The following is an 18819-nucleotide window of genomic DNA, read 5'->3' as shown; positions in this document are numbered from 1 at the left end:
GGCCGTCCAGAAATTTGTTTAATCCAATTGTAAATCCATCTAGGTTGGCAGCCATCACTGCCTCCTGCAGAGTGAATTCCTCAGCTTAACCAGGCGCTGCATGAAGAAGGACTTTTTCTTTCACAAGCTCTGGGGGTTTTGCTAGCCCTCCTCTAAGTATCTGATCACAAATGGGCAGCTTCTGCCGGTGCTCAGTCAAGATCCTGAATTGCTTCCCCAAACATAGGCATACACACTAATAATAACAATAATAGTAATAGTAATACCTCACCCATCTGACTGGGATGCCCCAACCACTCTGGGCAACTAACTGGTACCCAGGTATGCCAGAGATGTTAAAGATTGCTGGAATGGGATGGCCAGTTGTGCTGTGTGCACAGACACACTATTTAGATCCCAAGGCAAAAATGAAGTGCAGATTCAGTGCCAAGACAGCTTTCCTTTTACCAGCCTCACCCCAGGCTCTTGATTTGGTGAACCTTCCGACTGATGAAGGTATTTTGTGGCATTAGATGTGCCTTAGGACAGCCTCAAGTCCATTCTGGAGAGTTCATCGTATCATAGAATGGTGGGGTTGGGAGGCTTGCAGGAATCTCCAGCATCCACCACAGAGGACCTCCCAACCTCCAAGGAAGGAGACTCCACCACCTTCTGAAGGTGTTCGCTCTGTGGGGAAGCCAAGGACAGATTTGTGAGAGAGCCACGGGGGGAATCCTTGCTCTCACAGGATGTTCCAGTGACAGGGCAGGTTTTCCAAAACAAGAGTGGCCATCAAACCCCCAACCATGCAGGCGAAGGAACCTTTTTCTCTGTTTCACTCCTAGGAGACAAGGCCTTTGTCCCCTGCTGGGGCAGTGCCTGGTCCCTGGACCACTAGCTCTCAACTCCAGAGCCACTTGAAGAAAGAGGAGAGGAGGAGGAGAATCCAGGAAGCTGCGGCTCTCAATTCTGGCTTCCGGCCTGCCTTGGCCAGATGGCCGGACAGGGCAGGGTGTGGGCGAGTGGCCCAGTTCCCTTATTTATCTAGGAAACTTACACAACCCTCAGCTTTGCCTGGAGATAAATTCAGGCACTAAGTCACTGCCTGCAGCACAAACACAAAGGGCACAGCTAGGCTACACATCCGCCAGCCCAGCCCCCCAGAGGTGGTTTGCTGAGACGCCACCCCCTCCTGGCTTCGCCTTCATGATTCCGCTACAATTCTTGGCTCAAGACCAGAGGAAGATCTGCTCAAAGCCAACTGCCCAACCAGGAGCGTCACGAGTCCAAGATGCTTTTTCCTGCAACTGCCCAGAGGCCTGCTCATCACAACCAGGTGTCAAAAGTGTGACCCACATGGGACCCATTCTGGACTCGGGAAAAGGTTTGGTGGGCAACTCTAAACTCATTGCAGTTAAGGTATCCAAAGCCCATTTTATCCTGATTTCTTGGAAGGGTGTTCATAGGTGGCTGGGTGGTTTGAGAGGAGTCAGCCTACCCATACTTCGCAGGACGGCGTATGCCAAGGCCTGCAAGGGAGGGGAAATCACGAATCGTTGGTGCTTGCCACATGGAACGCCAACACGGCAGCTTCTCAACATCACTTGTGACAATTCCCACCAAGCCACCCAAATTCCCCAGTTGTTGTTTTTTTAAAGAAAACAACACAACCCTTTTTTTACTTGCTTGCCTTGGGTCTCCTTGCTTTCTCATGCTGCCTAGGAGCACAGAACTCTCAAGGTGCCACACACCTCGAGTCAGATTTCCAAACAGGCGTTGAAACCAAGATGTGATTAAGGGGCAGACATGCCAGCACCACTTGGCACCAAGCCCTTTCCTTCGGCACAGAGGCTGCTCGCTCTTGGGCCCGATCCTTTCCCCCTCCTTCTGGGTAATCCCTTTGTGGGAGGAAGGGAGGGAACTGACTCCAGCCAGCTTTCCATTTTCCAAAAGGTGGGCTGGGTGGGGGGGGATGTGCTGGAGAAGGGCTCTTATGCTCAGCTCCCGCCTGTGGGCTTCTCCCTGGGGCACCCGATGGCCATGGCAAGAACGGAATGCCTTACGAGGTGGCACCCATTGGCCTGATCCAGCAGGCTTTTCCGATGCTCTGATGAAGAGCAGCCTGCATCTCCCCAGCCTGCTGCCAGAATAGCTCTCTCCATCTGTCATTTACTAGGACCTGCTCTTGCCGTTGCTTCCAAGAAGGCCGCTTGCTCCAGCGCGTTGAGGAGCATGACGGCATTTCCCTTGCATAACAGCACCAGGAGAGGCTGCTCTTCTGTGTTTCCATGAGAATCATAGAACCGTAGAAGGTTAGAGTTGGAAGGGACCCCACGTCATCTAGTCCAGCCCCTGTGATGCAGGAGCCTCCAGGACAGATGACCCTCCAACCTCTGCTCTCCAAGGAAGGAGAGTGAGCATCAGAAGAGCCTGCTGAAACAGGCCAGTAGTTCACCTGGGTCCTCATCCTGCTCTCACAATGGCTGAACAGTTGCCTGTGGGAAACCAGCAAGCAGGATCCGAGTGCAAGAGCCCTCTTCCCTAGCGAGGAGCCCTTGATAGCCCTCTCCCTTGCCCCTGCCCCTCCCTGCAGGCCAAGAGACAACCAGGAGAAGTTGGCACCATTGAAGAAGCTTTCTCCCTTGCTTGGGGGGCATGAAATTGTGCCATGTGCCCCTTTTCCAGGTGGGAGTGCCCAGCACATCGCTCTCATGGATGACCAGGGATCCCTGAGGCCCACCAGGCCAGTGTGATGTGGTGGTTAGAATGTCAGACTAGGAGTGAACTGGGTTCAAATCCCACCCAGCCTGAAGCTCATTGGGTGACCCTGGCCCAGTCACTGCTTCTCCACCTAACCCTACCTCGCAGGGTTGCTATGAGGATCAAATGAGGAGGAGGAGGAGAGCCATGTACACCACTTTGAGCTCCTTGGAGAAAACAGTGGAATATAAATGCATTCAATCAATCAATCAATCAATCAATATATTGATATATCTGCAATTAACTTTTAAGGTGCCGTAAGACTAACTCTGGTAGGCAATTTACACATGCATGTTCTCTGCTGTGAAATTCAAAAGCCTTCTAACATCTGCCAGCCAGAAATCTCTTTTAAATTCTGTTTTGGAACCCCTTGTAAAGTCAGAAGTTGAATTCAGGCTCATGGATTACCTTAAAGGGGTAGAGGACAGTTAGGAAACAGCCAGTGTCCAGCTGCACCTAAAATACCAGAACTCAGATCCATTGCCCAAATACAATTATTTCCCCAAGCTCTCTGTGGCCTCACCTCTGATCCAAGGTCCACAATTCCTCCACCAACTGTCACTGTGAAGCTGCACTTAGTGGATTAAGGGGTTTCCAGCCATTTCTACATCCAGCAAAAGAACCGAGTGCTTCCCCTCAAGGTGCTCTTGCAATCCTAGTCTTGAAAGTTGCCCAGTCCAGGCAGGAAGTCCAGTATGACAACCCTGGCTTCTCCAGGAGAGGCCACCCAGTTCCCAGACAGCCTGAGGCACAGCAATGCAGCTGGCACCAGGAAGAAGTTCTCCCTCGGGTTTCATCTAAATCCTCTTTCTTGCTATTTGAGCCCAGCGGACTTCGGGTCCAACCCTCTGGGAGATCTCAGGGCAGCCGTGAAACTTGCTCTCACTCTCCATCCCGCACAAAGACAGGTGGATGCCATGCAGAAAGGAGGTTATGGCGTTCGCTTCCCATTCCCCCAAAGAGAAGCCAGGAAGAGTGACTCAGACCTGTGGGGAGGGACCCACGGCAGCCACAGCCCACCTGCCAGGTTGATGTCATCTGCGGAGTCTTGCATTGCTAAGGAGAAGCTCATGGCTAGTCCAGGAAAGGCAACCTAACAGGCACTGATGGACAAAATGGCTCCTGAGAGCCAGAGTGAGGCCCCACCTCACAAAGGCCAGCACCTGACACAGCAGGGAAGGCAGGAGGCAAGGGCAGCTTGTGGGTCCTGGGTGGGCTCCCTGCCACCTCTTCTGCAGGACCACCAATAGAGGCCCTCTGATGGAGAAACAAGAGTGCAGAAATCGCCCGTCTGAGACCTCGTTGCCCACGGAGCACCCACACTGGGAAACCACAGTCCATTGCTTTGGCATTTATTTTTACCTCTTGCACTTTTAGCCCACCAATATCCTCCAAGGAGCTCCAAGTGGCGTGCTCCTCCCCATTTCACCTTCACAACAGCCCTGTCAGGTAGGTCAAATTGTGTTGCCCAGAACTGGACACAATATTCCCGGTGTGGTCTGATCAAGGCAGAAGAGAGGGTACCATGACCAGTGGCGTAGCGTGGGGGTGCAAGGGGGGCAGGCCGCACCGGGCGCAACATCTGGGGGGGCGCGCTCGCTGCCTCCGGAGTCGCCAAAGAGCCTCGGGCGCAGGCTGTAGCAGAGCCGCATGTCTCGCGGAACCGACAAGCTGTGCGCGCGCCCGGGCTGAAGGCGTCCGGCAGGCAGCGGCTCTCAGCGCTCGTCCGGTCCCGCCAGGCAGCCCCTCCTCACAGCCCCGCCTCCGCCGCTGCTGCTGCAGCTGCTGGGCCGTTGCATTTTCCTCGCCTCTCTGCCCCCCTCCTCCTCCGGGCAAGCGGCGTCGTTTGGGCGGCAGCGCCAGCGGCAACTCGCAGGTTAGGGGTTAGGGGGGGCGCAAATTACGTGCCTTGCCCCGGGTTAGGGGGCGCAAATTACTTGCGTTGCCCCGGGTGCTGACAACTCACGCTACGCCGCTGACCATGACTTTCCTTGGTCTGGACATTGGACTTCTCTTGATGCAGCCTAGAATAGCATTCGCTTTCTTCTGCTGCTGCATCACACTGTGGGCTCAGGTGAGGCTTGTGGTCCACCAAGACCCCCAGACCTTTTCCACATGTACTGCTGGTAAGCCATGTTAAGGAAAATTCTGGGTTGAGAGGATACTCAACAGCCCAGCTCATTGGGCGGAGCCTGCGGGTCTATAGGGTCAGAAAGGAAGGAAGTTCCAGCCAAAATAGGAGCAAAACAGCGGTCAGTAGACCACGATCTTTATTGTTGTGCAACAGCTCCCCCCAGGAGTAAGAACCCTGAGCATGAGGTGACACCCTCTTTTAAACCTTCCCTCTTTCCCCCAGAATACCCTTCAAGCAGCATCATTGACACATCGCCTCTACATCACTAGCATGTCACAAATGGGGAGGGGTCTACAAGGGTTACACAAGTTCAACATTAGGTCACTTTCTCAGACACCTTTCCCAACACCTCTTAAGTATCTCCGAAAGAACAATAAAACTCTTTACATCTCCTTGCCCTCAGGACTTATCTGGAGGTGGGCTTTCAGAACACCTGACTTGCTCAGCTGCCTCTGCAGATGTCCATTGTTGCCCCCTTGGTCACTCCCTGGGTGGGGTGCTCCCTGGTGTGTATGTGCTCTCACACTTGGAGAATTGTGGTGGGATGCCCTGTTCCTGCTGCCTACGTGACTTCCTGCTTCTTGGCTCATGGAGGGAGGTGGAGCCCAAATTCACCTTTCTTTAAGGGTTAAAATGGCATTGGAATGAGGAGAGTTGGTTAAAGAATGGATTTTGTACGAATTTATAAAGCTGGGTATCTTCCCTGAGCTGTCAAGTCAAAAGGATACATTCAGGCATAATATTTGTAACATTGTAACAACTTTAAAGATGGGGGGGCATGTCATTTCCATAACAGCCAAGCATCTTCTATGTGCGCAACTGGTTCTTCCTGCTTGAGTGTAAAAACTTGCGTCTGTCCCTACTGAAATTCGCTTTGTTAGTTTTGGCCCAGTTCTCCATGCCATGCAGCTTTTTATAAACATCTATCATGCCGCCTCTCGCTTGCCTTTTCTCTAAAACTAGAGAGTCCCCAATGCTAGGAAAGGGTGTTACGAACCACCTGCCTCTGGTGGCTATTGGAGCCATGAAACAAGCAGGTTGCAGGACGGCAGCAGCCAAACACCCACCGAGGCCACAACTCCGGGGCTCAAGCTTGGACACTTTGCCACCAGCTTCCAAGAGCAAGCCCACATCCCCAGGGCCACCCACCTAAGAGGACCTTATCAGGATGGCCAGAGGAAGCTGCAACACACATTCACCTCCTGCTGGAAGCCCCAGTGGGAAGTGGCCTTTCATGGGGGCCCCCAATGCCATCTCCCTGCAACCAGATTTTTATCAGAGCAAAATCCTGATGTTCTTCTTCCTCACCGGCACAAAACCAGTGATCAGGAAAGAGATCGGAAAGGCAGGAAGTTGCATAGACAGAAGGCAGCAGACTCTCCTTCATTGGAGGTTGCTGAGCAAAGGTTGGCTGGACTAGATGACCCTTGGAGTACCTTCCAAATTCACAGATTCTCTGTGGAACAGCATCTGAACTTACAAATTCATATTCAAGGTAAGCAGTGAAGGAAGGAAGCGGGGGCTGAGCAGGCAGCCGAGTGTGGAGGACGCAGCAGTGGGTCTTGATCCGCTGGGATAAAAAATAAAAATCCCATTCTCGGGCCTAACTCAAGGGTTACACAATAGTCTATAAATATGGGGAATAAATCCCATTTAAAGGGACCTAAGAAGAGCCTGCTGGATCCTGGCAATGGCTCCCCTACTCCAACATCCTGATCTCCCAGGGACCGAAGAGATGGCATTATGGAAACCCACCAGGAGGATTCAAGGCCAAGGACCACCTTCCCTCTTGCAGCTTCCAGTGGTGGGTATTCAGAAGCATTTACTGCCCCGACCGTGGAAACAGAGCGGAGCCATCAATATCCCTCTCCTCCTCCATGAAGTGGTCTGATCCTCTTTTAAAGGCATCTCTGTTGGTGACTATCACTGCCTCCTTTGGGAGTAAGCTCTATAGTTTAACTCTGCTACATGAATAAGTCATTTCTTTATATATTTGACCAGAATCTTCCAGCTTCCTGGGATGTCCATGAGTTCCAGTGTTATGTGAGAGGAAGTCCATGCTGTGCACAATTTTACAAGCCTCTATCCTCTTGCTTTCCTTTTCTCTGTTTAAGATTAAGTCCCAAACTCTGCAGCCCTTCTCTGCCCCCCATGATCATTCTGGTGGCCCTTCTCTGGACCTTTTCCAACTCTACAATCTCCTCTTTGAGGTGAGGCAACCAGAACTGGACACAGCATCCCAGATCTGGTTGCACCATAGATTTGCAGAACAGCATTCTGATAGCAACAAATTTATTTCCATTTCCTTTCCTAGTGATCCCTAGCATGGAATTTGCCTTTTGTGCAGCTGGGTTGACATGCTGAATTTCTTGTCACTTCGACAAACCTTGGTTGCTCCTCCTGGCCTGCCCAGACTCGGGAGAGAGAGACCACGAGATCTGGGTTCAGATGACCTTTCTCAGGTGAGAGGAGAAGGAGGAGAATTGGGGGGTTAGCAAAGCAGCCAAGTCCTCCTCTCTGGAGGTTTGCATAGTGTGGGGGCTGTTAAGGTGCAGCCCAGACCCTCTCCAACATTTTTTTATAACCACAGCTGGCATGAAGAATTAGGAGTCAGAGGAACCCTGAGCCAACCATCCAGCAAGACAGTTCAAAGCACAATTTAATTATGGTTCAGGGGTTCCCAAAACCTTTGGGGCCCCCACCCCTTGGTTCCACAAACTCATCCTCTACTGAACCCTACAAAAAACATTCTTCAGAACAGAAGTTTGCACAACCCACTAAGGAAGGCAATAACACAACAAAACTCAAAACAGTAACAAATTAATGCAACAAAATGGATGAACTTGATCTGTCAGCTTTTCAAAGTCTGGTGGCTATTTACACCCCAAGCGTCCCCCTGCTGCCCCCTTGCCTCTCAATACCCCCCCACTCATGTCCCACCACCCACTTTGGGAGCCACAGCTCTAGAACAAGCCATGTGCCTCAAGAGGTCAGTGGGAGGACTGCCGCATGCGCGCCATGGATGAGCATGTTTGCTGACAAATCCTGCTGAATCCAGCATGACCACAAATGCACAGACAGACACATCCCTTCTTGACTGCAGAACCAAGGCGAGGGGCCCCCAGAAATCACAAGAGAATCACAGATAACACTGACAATTATGCCTGCCTAGATATTATTCTAACGGATAAAAGGAGCCACCCAAGATGGATAATCCCTTCCTTCGCTCTCACAGCACAAAAGTATCAAAAAATGGAATTACGATGTGTTTAATAATAATGCACCCAAACAAAAAGAAATAAGCAGAAATATCTTTTTCTATTTCCCCTTTCAGCTATTAAGAGTGTATTGCTAAAATACACCCTGGAAAGTAATTCAGCAATGCACAATGACTACTGCAACAGTAGTGGGGGGGTGGGGGTGCGCAATTCTGCAGATTTGCCATTTCACACAATATTTGCAGGTAAGAGATGAGATTCTCCCCATTTCACGGGCTTTAGATTTACTAAGGAAACAGATGATATTGTAAACAATCCATTTTCCCGAGGAGGATAAACTCAGAAAATAGGCTTCAGAGAATGCAGGCACCAGAGATATTTCCATTCATTTCTTGATCTGTGGAGCCCCCGCGGTGCTGCCCTTACAGCATCAAGGAACAATTCTTTTCAGCCGACAGGGCTCCTCTGGGCCCCCATCTCCCCACTGCTGCCCTCCCAGATGCCCTGCAAAACATAGGCCAAGGGAGGAAAGTGTCGGCAGTGGAGGAATGTGCATGCACCGGATGAAGAAACCGCTTGTGGCCCTCCCCTCTGCCCTTCTCTGTACTGCCAGTCAGTGGGGGTGCCAGTGGGGGGCTGGGGTCCAGCAACATCAGCCCCCCACTGGCCACTCTGCTGGGGGGCTGACAAGGAGACCAGAAACACATGCAGTGCCCTGGGGTCCCCACCTCTTGAGCTAGACCAGGGGTCAGCAAACGTTTCCAGCAGGGGGCCGATCCACTGTCCCTCAGACCTTATGGGGGGCCGGACTATATTTTGGAAAAAGAAAAAAAAGAACGAATTCCTATGCCCCACAAATAACCCAGAGATGCATTTTCAATAAAAGGACACCTTCTACTAATGTAAAAACATGCTGATTCCCGGACCGTTCGTGGGCTGGATTGAGAAGGCGATTGGGCCGGATCCAGTCCCCAGGCCTTAGTTTGCCTACCCATGATTCTAGACGGTTGTGCAATTCAGGCAGCCAGGAAGTGCAAAAGAACACAAGAACAGCCTGCTGGATCCAGCCATCTACTCTAGCGTGCCTCCTGTTCTCAGTGAATTCAGGATTAGGCCCGGTTGGCACCATCGTTCATTGGTCTCGTCCAGGCACCAAGTGAATTTGGGGTGTGGGTGGCTCTTAGTGGAAGCTGTGGTGTCTGAGCTGCATGCCTAGAGGTTCAGAACATGAAAAGAGCCCTGGTGGAGCAGACCGGGGTCCAACTAGCCAAGCCTCCTGTTCTCACAAGGGCCAAGCAGATGCCCATTACGGGAAACCCGCAAGCAGGATCCTAGCCCAAGAGCTCCTCTCTCCTCTCCTGGGGTTTCCAGCAACTGGTATTTGAATGAATGAAATTTATTATGGTCCCAGACCAGATTCACAAACCATTCTAAGCGAACATAAAACACAATAGAATTAAGTCTGAATTAACAATCGACTATGTCAATAAACAATATGAATATGACAGCCATTAGAAATGTGGTTTAGGTCTTAGTCTCTAAAATATTATCTAGAGCTTGCACCTGAGGCCTTAGCCTTTGTAATAGCACAGCTTGTTCCCTGAGTTTTATGGCAGCCACGCAAAATTAGGCCCCCCCCTTAGAGTGATCTCTGGATCCTTATCCTCTTTCAGGGATTTTAAGCATTGAGGTTCAGACCCACTTGGAATTTTCTGTATAACAGGGGTGATAAAGAGCGAGCATATATCCTTATAAAAATGACATCGTAGCAAGACATGAGAGATGGGGCAGACTCGTTCCACATACGGTTTACCCACAGATCTGCCCTGCAATTAGGCAGATGGCAGCACGTTGAATCTAGCGAGGGTGAACGACCGTCTATATTTAGATATTTGTAATTTTGACAGATATACTGCTGGGTGAAACCGTCTTTGACTGCTGGGTGCTTATTCATCTCACTCACATGACACTGAAATTCCAGGTAGGTCCCAAATTCGTTGGCAAATTGAGCAACTGGTATTTGGCATCATTGTTGCCTCCTTGATCGCTTTGGTGGCCCCTTCCTGAAACTTTTCCAACTCTACAGTGTCCTTTTTGAGGGGAGGCAACCAGAACAGTACAGTATTCCAAAGCCAGTCACACCACCGATTTGTATAATGGCCCTATATTGGATTTTGCCACTGGTTATTAGATTTCACATGGTTGATTTTTGTGGTTTTTACAGTTTACATTGTATTGGCATATTTATGGATTGCAACCTGCCCAGAGATCATTTGAGACAGGGCAGGTTAGAAATGCAGTAGCGGCAGCTGACGTTATTAATAAATATAAGCTGCATTTTTTGCGCTCAGGTACCTCAAGGTGATTTCTTTCGGAGCAAACGCAACGGAGACGCTGAAATCCGATAGAAACAGCAAAGAACAAAAACTAAAATCCTCTTCCAGCAACACATTTAAAGGGGGCAAGTCTTCCCTGCCCCCATGTGAAGAATGAGCCCCATGAAGCCACAGAGAAGGATGAGGAGGGTTAAACAAAGGGGGGTGGAGACCCCCTTGCATGAGCAGCAAGGGAAGGAGCCACACACGGCAGAGGTGAATTGGGGAGAGGCCCAAGGACATGGATAGGGGAGCCCTCACAGGGCACCCCCAGGTAGAGGGCAAAAGAGGCTCAGGCCAGGAAGGCAGCTTTGCTGAAAAAGATGGAGCTCACTTCTGCAGGAGACAGCGAGCATCACCAACCGGAATGGCTTTTTAAAAGAATGGTGCAAATTCATGGAGGACAAAGCTCTCCCTGGTTCCTGGCCACAAGGACTCTGCTCTGCCTCCCCAGTCAGAGGCAGAGATGCTTCCAGTTGCTGGAAACCCCAGGAGGGGAGGGGAATGCTCTTGGGCTCAGATCCTGCTTGTTGGTTTCCCATTTAGGGCATCTGGTTGGCCACTGTGAGAAGAGGACTAGATGGGCCTGATCCAGAAAGCTCTTCTGATGTTCTTCAGTCTGGTACCTGCTTTCCAAAAGGAGATTGTTAGCTGCTTTGAGACTCCTTAAGGGGAGTGAAAGGCAGTTGATCAAGTCCAAACTCTTCTTCTTCTTCTCTTCTCTTCTCCAAATGAGTCACTAGGGAGCACTGGTGGAGGAACAGGGGTGCGGGGGGAGCGCACTGTCCCCGGCGGCACAATCCCAGTGGGGTGCCATCACGGCTCCCCACCTCTTGTGCTGGGGGCCACGCCACTGCAAGCTGCATGCCACGTCCCCAGGATGCACATCACACCCCTGTAGGTGGCCTGCCACGCCCCCGCCTGCTCTCCGCCACCACTACCCCGCCGGAGCTTGAAGCTCCGCCACAGCTAGGGAGGTGGAGGGGAGCTACTCGATTTAGACAGATGATCTCTGTGAAGTCTATTGGCATAGGAAGAACATAATAAAGGTGGAGAGAAGGAAGGGGCCATGGTTGTTCTGTTCCATTACAAAATATCAATTGGCTAGAAGGATCCCCACCCCTGGCATCAATTCCGGCTCCTTCTCCCTCAGCCCAGCCCTCCAAACCAAAGAAGACCTCGGAAGCTACAGGGATTTCTGGTTGGTCAACAGGGGGGAAGGGGTGATGGGCCCGGGAGGCCACCGGCCTGATCCGGCTGCTTCTGGGCTCCTCACCAAGATGTGTCTTTCTTCTCAAGCCAGAGGGAAGGGGCTCAGGGCCCGGAGGCAGGAGGGGGGTAGGAGGCCAAGGAGAGAGGGAGGCTGGAGCCAAAGAGGGAAGCACGGGCACAACGCAAGGGATGGGACCTGTTCTCCTGCAACCCTGAGTGGCCTGGGGGACCCACCACGGGGCATCTGCCTTGCCACACTGACCCTGCCTGGGACCCTGATCAGAGATTCTCTAGCTGAGATCCCTGCACTGGACGAGATTGGAATAGATGACCCTTGGGATCCCTTCCAACTATCTGAATCTATGGCTGTTTTGAATGTGCATCATCTGGATTTGCATTCTTCTGTATTTGTATCATTGTGTTTGTATGTATTTGCTTCTAACGCCTTATGAATTTACTGCATTGTTTTGTCTTTTTATATTGTTGCAAACTGCTGTGATATATTTTCATGAAAGAGTGGTATATAAATATTTTTATTTGTGTGTGAAGAATGTATCTGTTTGTTCCTGGGAGTTGCCCTGGGAGTCTTTTGGCGGAAAGGCAGCATGTAAATAAACAGTAACGTAACCTAACAAACCATGGCTTCGCATGGACCCACAAAGCCATGGGCTCTGGAGAGGAGATGGCAACTGTCTCCTTCCTCCTCAGGTTCTGTTGCACCACTGGGAGCTAAGCCATGGTTTGCTTTCGTGTCACCTGCTTTTGGTTTGTCTGGAATCTGTCAACCCACAAGCCCAGATTCAGAGGACAAGTTCTGCCAAACCATGACTTAGCTCTCAGCTGCAAAGTGGGCACATTCTCCTCTCGGAGAGACCATACCTGCAAACTGGGTTGGCATCTCTTGACTGTTTACGTGGTGCTGGAAGCTGAGGCAGGAGCCTCAACTTCTAATGATCCTGCTTTGGGGAGCACCAGAGGATCTGTAGCAGCCCTAATTCTTCAGCAAAAGGGTCCTTTTGATCTGAGAACAAATACCTTGTACTGCTGTAGTCCAGAGACATCCATCAACAACCAGGATAACAAATTGAAACGAGCACCTGCTCTCGTGTAGCTTCTCCCTTATTTATGCTTCAAGATCTACTCCTCTCCCATAAATGGAAAAGAAAACCAGTGAGGAGGAGGAGGCCAGGGATTTTGCCAGGCTGAACTGAGCTCTCTGGGTTGTCTGGGAGGCTCAGCAGGACAACCCTATGACCCAGGACTGCTCTGTCCGCTCCTCTCTGGCTGGAATGTTTGCTGAGATTCCTGTAGTGCATAGACTAGATGAACCAACTCTACAACTCTACAAACCTCTTATCTCCTCCAGCTCTCCCATGCCAACTCCCACAGGTATGATCCTTGTAGGGGTGTTTCCAAGCCCGTTGGTGGTGAGAGGACATCAGCACCCTGGACTTTGGTTTTTCTATGCCTTGGGAACTCTGCACTGTCCAGGACAGACCACCACCTCCCGTCTGTGAAACATTTCAGGCAGCGGGCAGGACCAGAGAAGTGGGGGCATCGGGACATCCCCACAGCCCAAGGATGCTCTTTAACTCATTTGATCCTTCCAGTTCTCCACAGAGCCTTTGCTCAAATCTTCATCAGCCAAACAGAAATCCAAAATGGCAGCTTCCATAGCCCCCCCCCCCCGGGAACTCAGCCTTGTAGGGCCACCAAAATGCCCAAGAGCCTTGGGCCCCTCTTCCCCTCCAAGCCGCAAACTAGGACTCCACCAGTTGAAAAAGGAAATGTTCCAGCATTTGAAGGGGCTTCTTTTGAGCTCTGGTCTTCAGCTGGTGGAGAGAGAACCACTAGCAGGTCTTGGACTGATTTGAGCAGCAGCTCGAACAGGAGCACGGCCACCATGGAAATAGATGGGAAAGGTTAAGAAATGGGTCCTCCAATGCATGTTTGGGGGAACTGGGTTTTTTGAAGCCGAGGCTGGACAGACATCTGTCAGGGATGCTTTCGTTGTGATTCCTGAATTGCAGGGGGTTGGACTATATGACTCTGAGTCTATGCAAAGTGCATCCTGGGTCTGAAAAGGCTGAAGGCTGCAGCTTTAGAGGCTGCTTCCAAGCATGATGTTGGAACTGGCTAGTCCACAAAAGTGGCAAGATCCACGCTGGCAGGAAGCAAGGCCTGATGTCTCTCCCTCGCTCTGGCCAATTGTGTGTCAAAACCTCGCACACGTGACCCATAAAGGGGAGAGGCTCAGAAGCATTTCGTCTCCCTTGAAATCGGCCTCAGGTGCCCAAAGAACAGCCCCCTTTCCACTCATTCTCTCCCTCTCTCACACACAGGCGCACCTCTGGGGTCAAATCCTGCCCCTCACCTCCCCCTTCCACCCACTGCATGTGGTGCTTCTACAACCGCTGCACCTTTTGAACAGACGCATGCGGAGCTGCAAGGCCGGCACAATCCTGCAAGGCTTGTTGTTTTGTTCTGGAGTAGCATCTATTTCAGGCTCAAGGGCACGGGAGACACCGAGAGGAGAAAGCAGCCGCCACTACGAAGGCAGCCTTTGGTCCTGCTGGGCTGAATCGCTCCTCTGACAACCACTGCCTGCCTTCCTCCGCCCCTCAGCCTCCAGCGGCAATGGTCACATCTGGGTATTCACATGTGGGCCTGAGCACACCCACCCCCACCCACAAGTGCCCTGAGCCATTTGGCAGTTGGCCCTCCAAAGGCGGCCAAACGCTCTCCAGGCAAATTCCCCGGGAAAGGACTGAACCATGTCCATATTTCAATTTCTTCTGATGTGGTGGGGGCAGGGAAGACTTCCTTGCCAGGCCTTGTCCCCCTGCCCTATCTGGATCAGCACAAACTGCTCACACCTGCTCCAAATGACACCCACCCCGCCGGCAACCGGCATGGCTGCTCCACAAGGGGCCAGCTCTCCTTGCCAGCAGACCTCGCCTACTTAGCTGGTTCTCGGCTCAGCCTGCTAAAGACAAAGCTAGTCTAACGATTTTCCCGAGCAGAATGTTTGCTCTGATAGCATCCCCAAAGATTTTCCTATAAAACCAGCCCTGTTATCAAGCCCTCGAGCAGAAGAAGTATCGATCCCCTGGGGGAGAGGGAGGGCAAGCAATTGCAGCCCGGGAGACTTGCCCACATCCAGCTCTCCTTGCCCAGAAGGAGGAGAAAGGCTGGACTCCCCCTTGAAGGTCTCCTTGGACAGGAGGAAGGAAGGGGCTTTGAGGGTCTCCTCCTCCAGAACCGCCTTGGGGCTCCTTGGGCAAGTGGGGGTTGGTGGGGGCTGGAATGTGGGTGCCAGCCTTGCGGTCAGTGTCCTCCCTCCGCTGCCAGAGGCAGGAAACTCTGGAGGCTGCCTTCTCCTGAGTCTACCTTGGTCTTGTCTACCTCGGCTGCCAGTGATGGCTCTCCAAGGGTTCAGGCCAGGGACATTCCCACTCCCAGCTGGAAACACTTCGGCTTTCAAGACAGATGCTCCACCACGGGGACCCTCAGGAGGCCCCCAAATGGGACCACATCCTGGGGAGCACCAGTGGAGAGAGTGCGCTGCTGCGGCTGCTGAGGTGGCTCTCAGGTCCTGCTTGCAGGTGAGGAGACCAGGATGCCCGACTAGTCAGGCCTCCGCTTTGGTCTGATCCAGCAGCCAAGCTCTTCCAATATACTGCTACAACGGCAAGTAGCAAAGCCTTGATGCCTTAGGCCCTAAAATGAAGCAGCTATCCTCATGCATTATCAGAGCAATCCCTGCAACAGACCTGTAAGGGGCCACCTGTCCTATCTATGTCGCAGCCGAGGGCCAAGGAAATACGGGCTTCCTAAGGCCACCTCATACAGCCAAGGTGACATTTGGACAGAGGACTGGCCTGTCTTCCACCTTCCAACCAGTCGCTACTCAGGGAGTTGCTTATGTGGGATCCAGGCCAACAGGCCATGGAGCTCTGTAGCATCTACACTGCCTGGCAGCAGACTCTCCAGGGGTCCAGGGTCTCCCTCAGCCCCTACTTGGAACCTTTTTGGGGAAAAGTAGGTGCTCGTCCCTTGAGCTCTGGCCTTTCCCCTGAGAACGCCCCCCTCCACCAATCTGTGCATCTGTCCTCTGGTGCAAATAAAAAGGGCAAAGAGAAAGTCGAACTGGGTCTGAGTGTGGGCAGGATGAGCTCCATGGCTCAGAGAAGAGTCTCAACTGGGACAGGCCTGGGGTGGGGGGGCCAGGAGCCGCCTCTGGCCAAGCACAAATCCCCAGGCCAGGAAGAAACCGGCTGGACATGAGGCTAAAACAATGTCCAGACATACTGAGTACTAAGTACCCTTCCCCCACATGGGGAGACCCCTTGCCCTCCAGCCCCCCAACTTGCTCCAGAGCTCTGCAAAGACCTCAGACCTGCTCTCAGGGCCTGGAGGAAGAAGGGAGCTCCCACCAGCTCACTATTAAGGGTGCCCCCCGCCTATTCCCCTGAAAGCCCCACACCAGCAGCCAGGAGGAAGAGACCCGGGCCCTACAAGCACAATTCACAAGGGCCTTACAGAAAGACGCCCCTCTCCACCCCCAAAAGGGGGACGAGTTGCAGCAGCAGTTTAGGTCCCCAACGCCAAAGAAACAGGAGGGCAACTTAACAGCTGGAAACCTCTTTCCTCAGAGACGCTCCCCCTCTCCCCTGCCCCTCCTCCTCCAGGGAGCCTGCCATTTCCATGCCCATCGACCTGGGGGGGGGATACGGGGGAGGGCTCTGTCCACATCCTCCTCCTCCCACCCCCCAAAAACCTGCCATTCTCCCCGCCCCCTCCCGCTTCAGAGCTCCAGCGCTCCTTTCCAGGAGGCGCCCCACACCTTCGGAGAGCACCAGCAGGAGGGGGGCAAAGCGCTGGGGGAGGGGCAGCCCAAAGACCCTCTCGCCTAGAAACCGGCAGGGGACCCCCCCACCCCGCTGCTGCGGAGAAAAAATCTGCGCAGGCAAGAAGCGGAGCGAGTCCCCCGAGGGGTCCAGGTTTTTTGGGGGGGAGCCTAGATTCGGCGGCACGAACGGTGCTCCCCCCACCCCGGAGAAATCCCACCCACTCGGCGCCAGGCCCTTGGTTCTACGTGCGGGGAATCGGGGGCTGTCGGCTGACTCCTTCCCCCCGGTGCGGGGGGCGCCGTTCCCGCATCCAGACCCTCCAAAACCGACCCTGGAGCTCCCCCAACCTGCCAGAGCCGCAGCGGCAGGCAAGCGGAGAAGCGAGTTCCGGAGCCCCGAAAACGGGGGAGGATTTGGCAGGTGGGGGGAGGGAGTGCTCTGCAGGAACCTCCATTCTCTCCCTGAACAGGACGGGGGGGCGGGGGCGTCCTTCTGTTATAGAACCGGGAAGAAATAGGGAGGGGCAACGCTCACCCCCTCGTCGCGCAGGAAAACCGGGAGAAGGGCGCAGCAGCCACACCTGGCCGTGCCCAGCGGGACCCTCCCCTCCCTTCCCCCTCCCTCCGACGGGGAAGGCGCGGGGAAACAGGCCCCCCATTGGGAAGAGGTGGCTCGCCCCCTCCCCTCCCCACGTCTCCCAGCCCCCTTCCCCCCCTCCCCGCGCGGGGGCTGCAATGCAGAGAGCGCGAGCCGAGGCGCTTACCTGCTGCCTCCCGGGGAATCCGACCGGCCGCCCGGGGCGCTCCGTCTCCGGCAGCCGCCTTCCTCCTCCTCCTCCTGCTGCTGCTGGCCGCCTTCCTCGTCGTCGTCCGCCCGCTCCCTGCTCCGGTGCGCCGCTCACCAGGCGCCGCGGCAGGCGCCGCATCCTAGAGGCGAGAGGCGGCGGCGGCCCCGGGCGGCGGCGGCACAAGAGCGGTTGCGCTCGGGGCCGGAGCGCCCGGCTCGGCGGGCGCGCTCAAGCCGCCGAGCTCGCCCCATGGGAAGCGCGCGGGCGGCGGGAAGCGTCTCCACCGGCCCGGGGGTGACCTTGCCCGGCCCCGACGCCCTGCGCGCCGCCTCGCCAGCCGCTCCCGCGATGCGCAAAGATCCCTCCGGGCGCGCCGCGCCCTCGCTGGCCCCGGGCCCCTCCGCCCCAGCGCCGCCGCCGCCCCGGCCGCCGATCACATCCCCGCCGCCGTCGTAGCCGCCGCCGCTGCCAGGCACGAAGGAAAGAGCGCGAGCGAGAGGAGCAGGCGCGCCGGAGCCTCGGCCGGGCGCTGTTTAGTGGCGGCGCCGCGGGGACAGTGGCAGCCGAGCGCCGCCCGCCTGGGCTCCTCCGAGCGCGCCGAACCGAGCCTCTCCTTCGCCGCCGCCGCCGCCCGCCGCGGCCAGCTCCATCCCCGGCGCCGCACCACCAGAAGCCCCGGAACGAGGCGGCTGCCGCCCGGCCGAACCCCGCTCGCCTCGCTGCCGCATGAAGCCTTGTGGCGGCGGCGGCGGCGGCGGCGTCTCCTCCGCAGTCCGAAGCGCGCCCGAGTGGCGGAGACGGGAAGCGTCCGGCGGCGCGGAGGGGCGGGCAAGCGGGCGGGCGGGGAGGGGGCGGCGCCGGCGCAGGAGCTGCGAGGCGGCGCCCGCCTAGCCCGGCCTCCAATAAAGGCGCCCGCCGCCCAGACGCCCCTCCACTCGGCGGCGGCCGGGGCTGAGCCGGGACGCACCGCCGAGGCCGTCGGGGAGGGGGCTGCCCTGCCTGCGCCCCCCGCCCCCGCTCTCTTCCTCCGGGCGGTGCCCGCCTCTTCTGCCGCGACCACCGCTTCTTTTCTCCTCCCCGCCTCCACCAACAAAGAGACGGGGCGCGGGCTCTCGGCTCCGTCGGGTGCCGCTCCCTCTCGGATGGCAAGGACGGCGACGCCGGAGCTGCCGGGGCGCGGGAGAAGGTCCGCGGCGCCGCGCTTCCGAGCGACGAGTGGAACGCCGGCCGGACGCCCCGTCGGAAGAGGATGGAGTTTGTGGGGTGCCCGGCGTGGGGCGGGGGCGCAGGGCCAACAGCACGAGGGCCAGCGGTTCTGCGACGTGCTGCTGCCCTCCGGAGCGGGCCCGAGGGCAGCTAGCTGAGCCGAGAAGGGACGCGCTCCTCGCGACGGGGCTCGCGCTCGGCCGGCCTCTCTCCAGCTCCGCTCCAGGGCGCGGCGCGGGCGCTTCTTCCGACGGCAGGGAGGCTGGACGGGAGCTCCGCTCCGTGGCGGAGGTGG

General features: G+C 55.1%; 1 protein-coding gene across 3 annotated transcripts in view; it reads right to left on the bottom strand.

The window, feature by feature from the left end:
• Positions 1 to 17455, bottom strand: part of LRFN5 (leucine rich repeat and fibronectin type III domain containing 5) — a 69550-nt gene extending 52095 nt beyond the window's left edge. For all 3 annotated transcript variants that reach the window (XM_081196147.1, XM_081196148.1, XM_081196149.1), the window contains exon 1: positions 17295 to 17455. The gene's annotated coding sequence lies outside the window, so the exon portion shown is untranslated. The remainder of the gene's footprint in view (positions 1 to 17294) is intronic.
• Between the last annotated feature and the right edge of the window lie 1364 nt (positions 17456 to 18819).

This window comes from Podarcis bocagei (genome assembly GCF_964188305.1).
Source record: "Podarcis bocagei genome assembly, chromosome: 1".
NCBI lineage: Eukaryota > Metazoa > Chordata > Lepidosauria > Squamata > Lacertidae > Podarcis > Podarcis bocagei.
The sequence above is the reverse complement of the archived record's forward strand: the minus strand, read 5'-3'. Positions and strand labels throughout refer to the sequence as shown.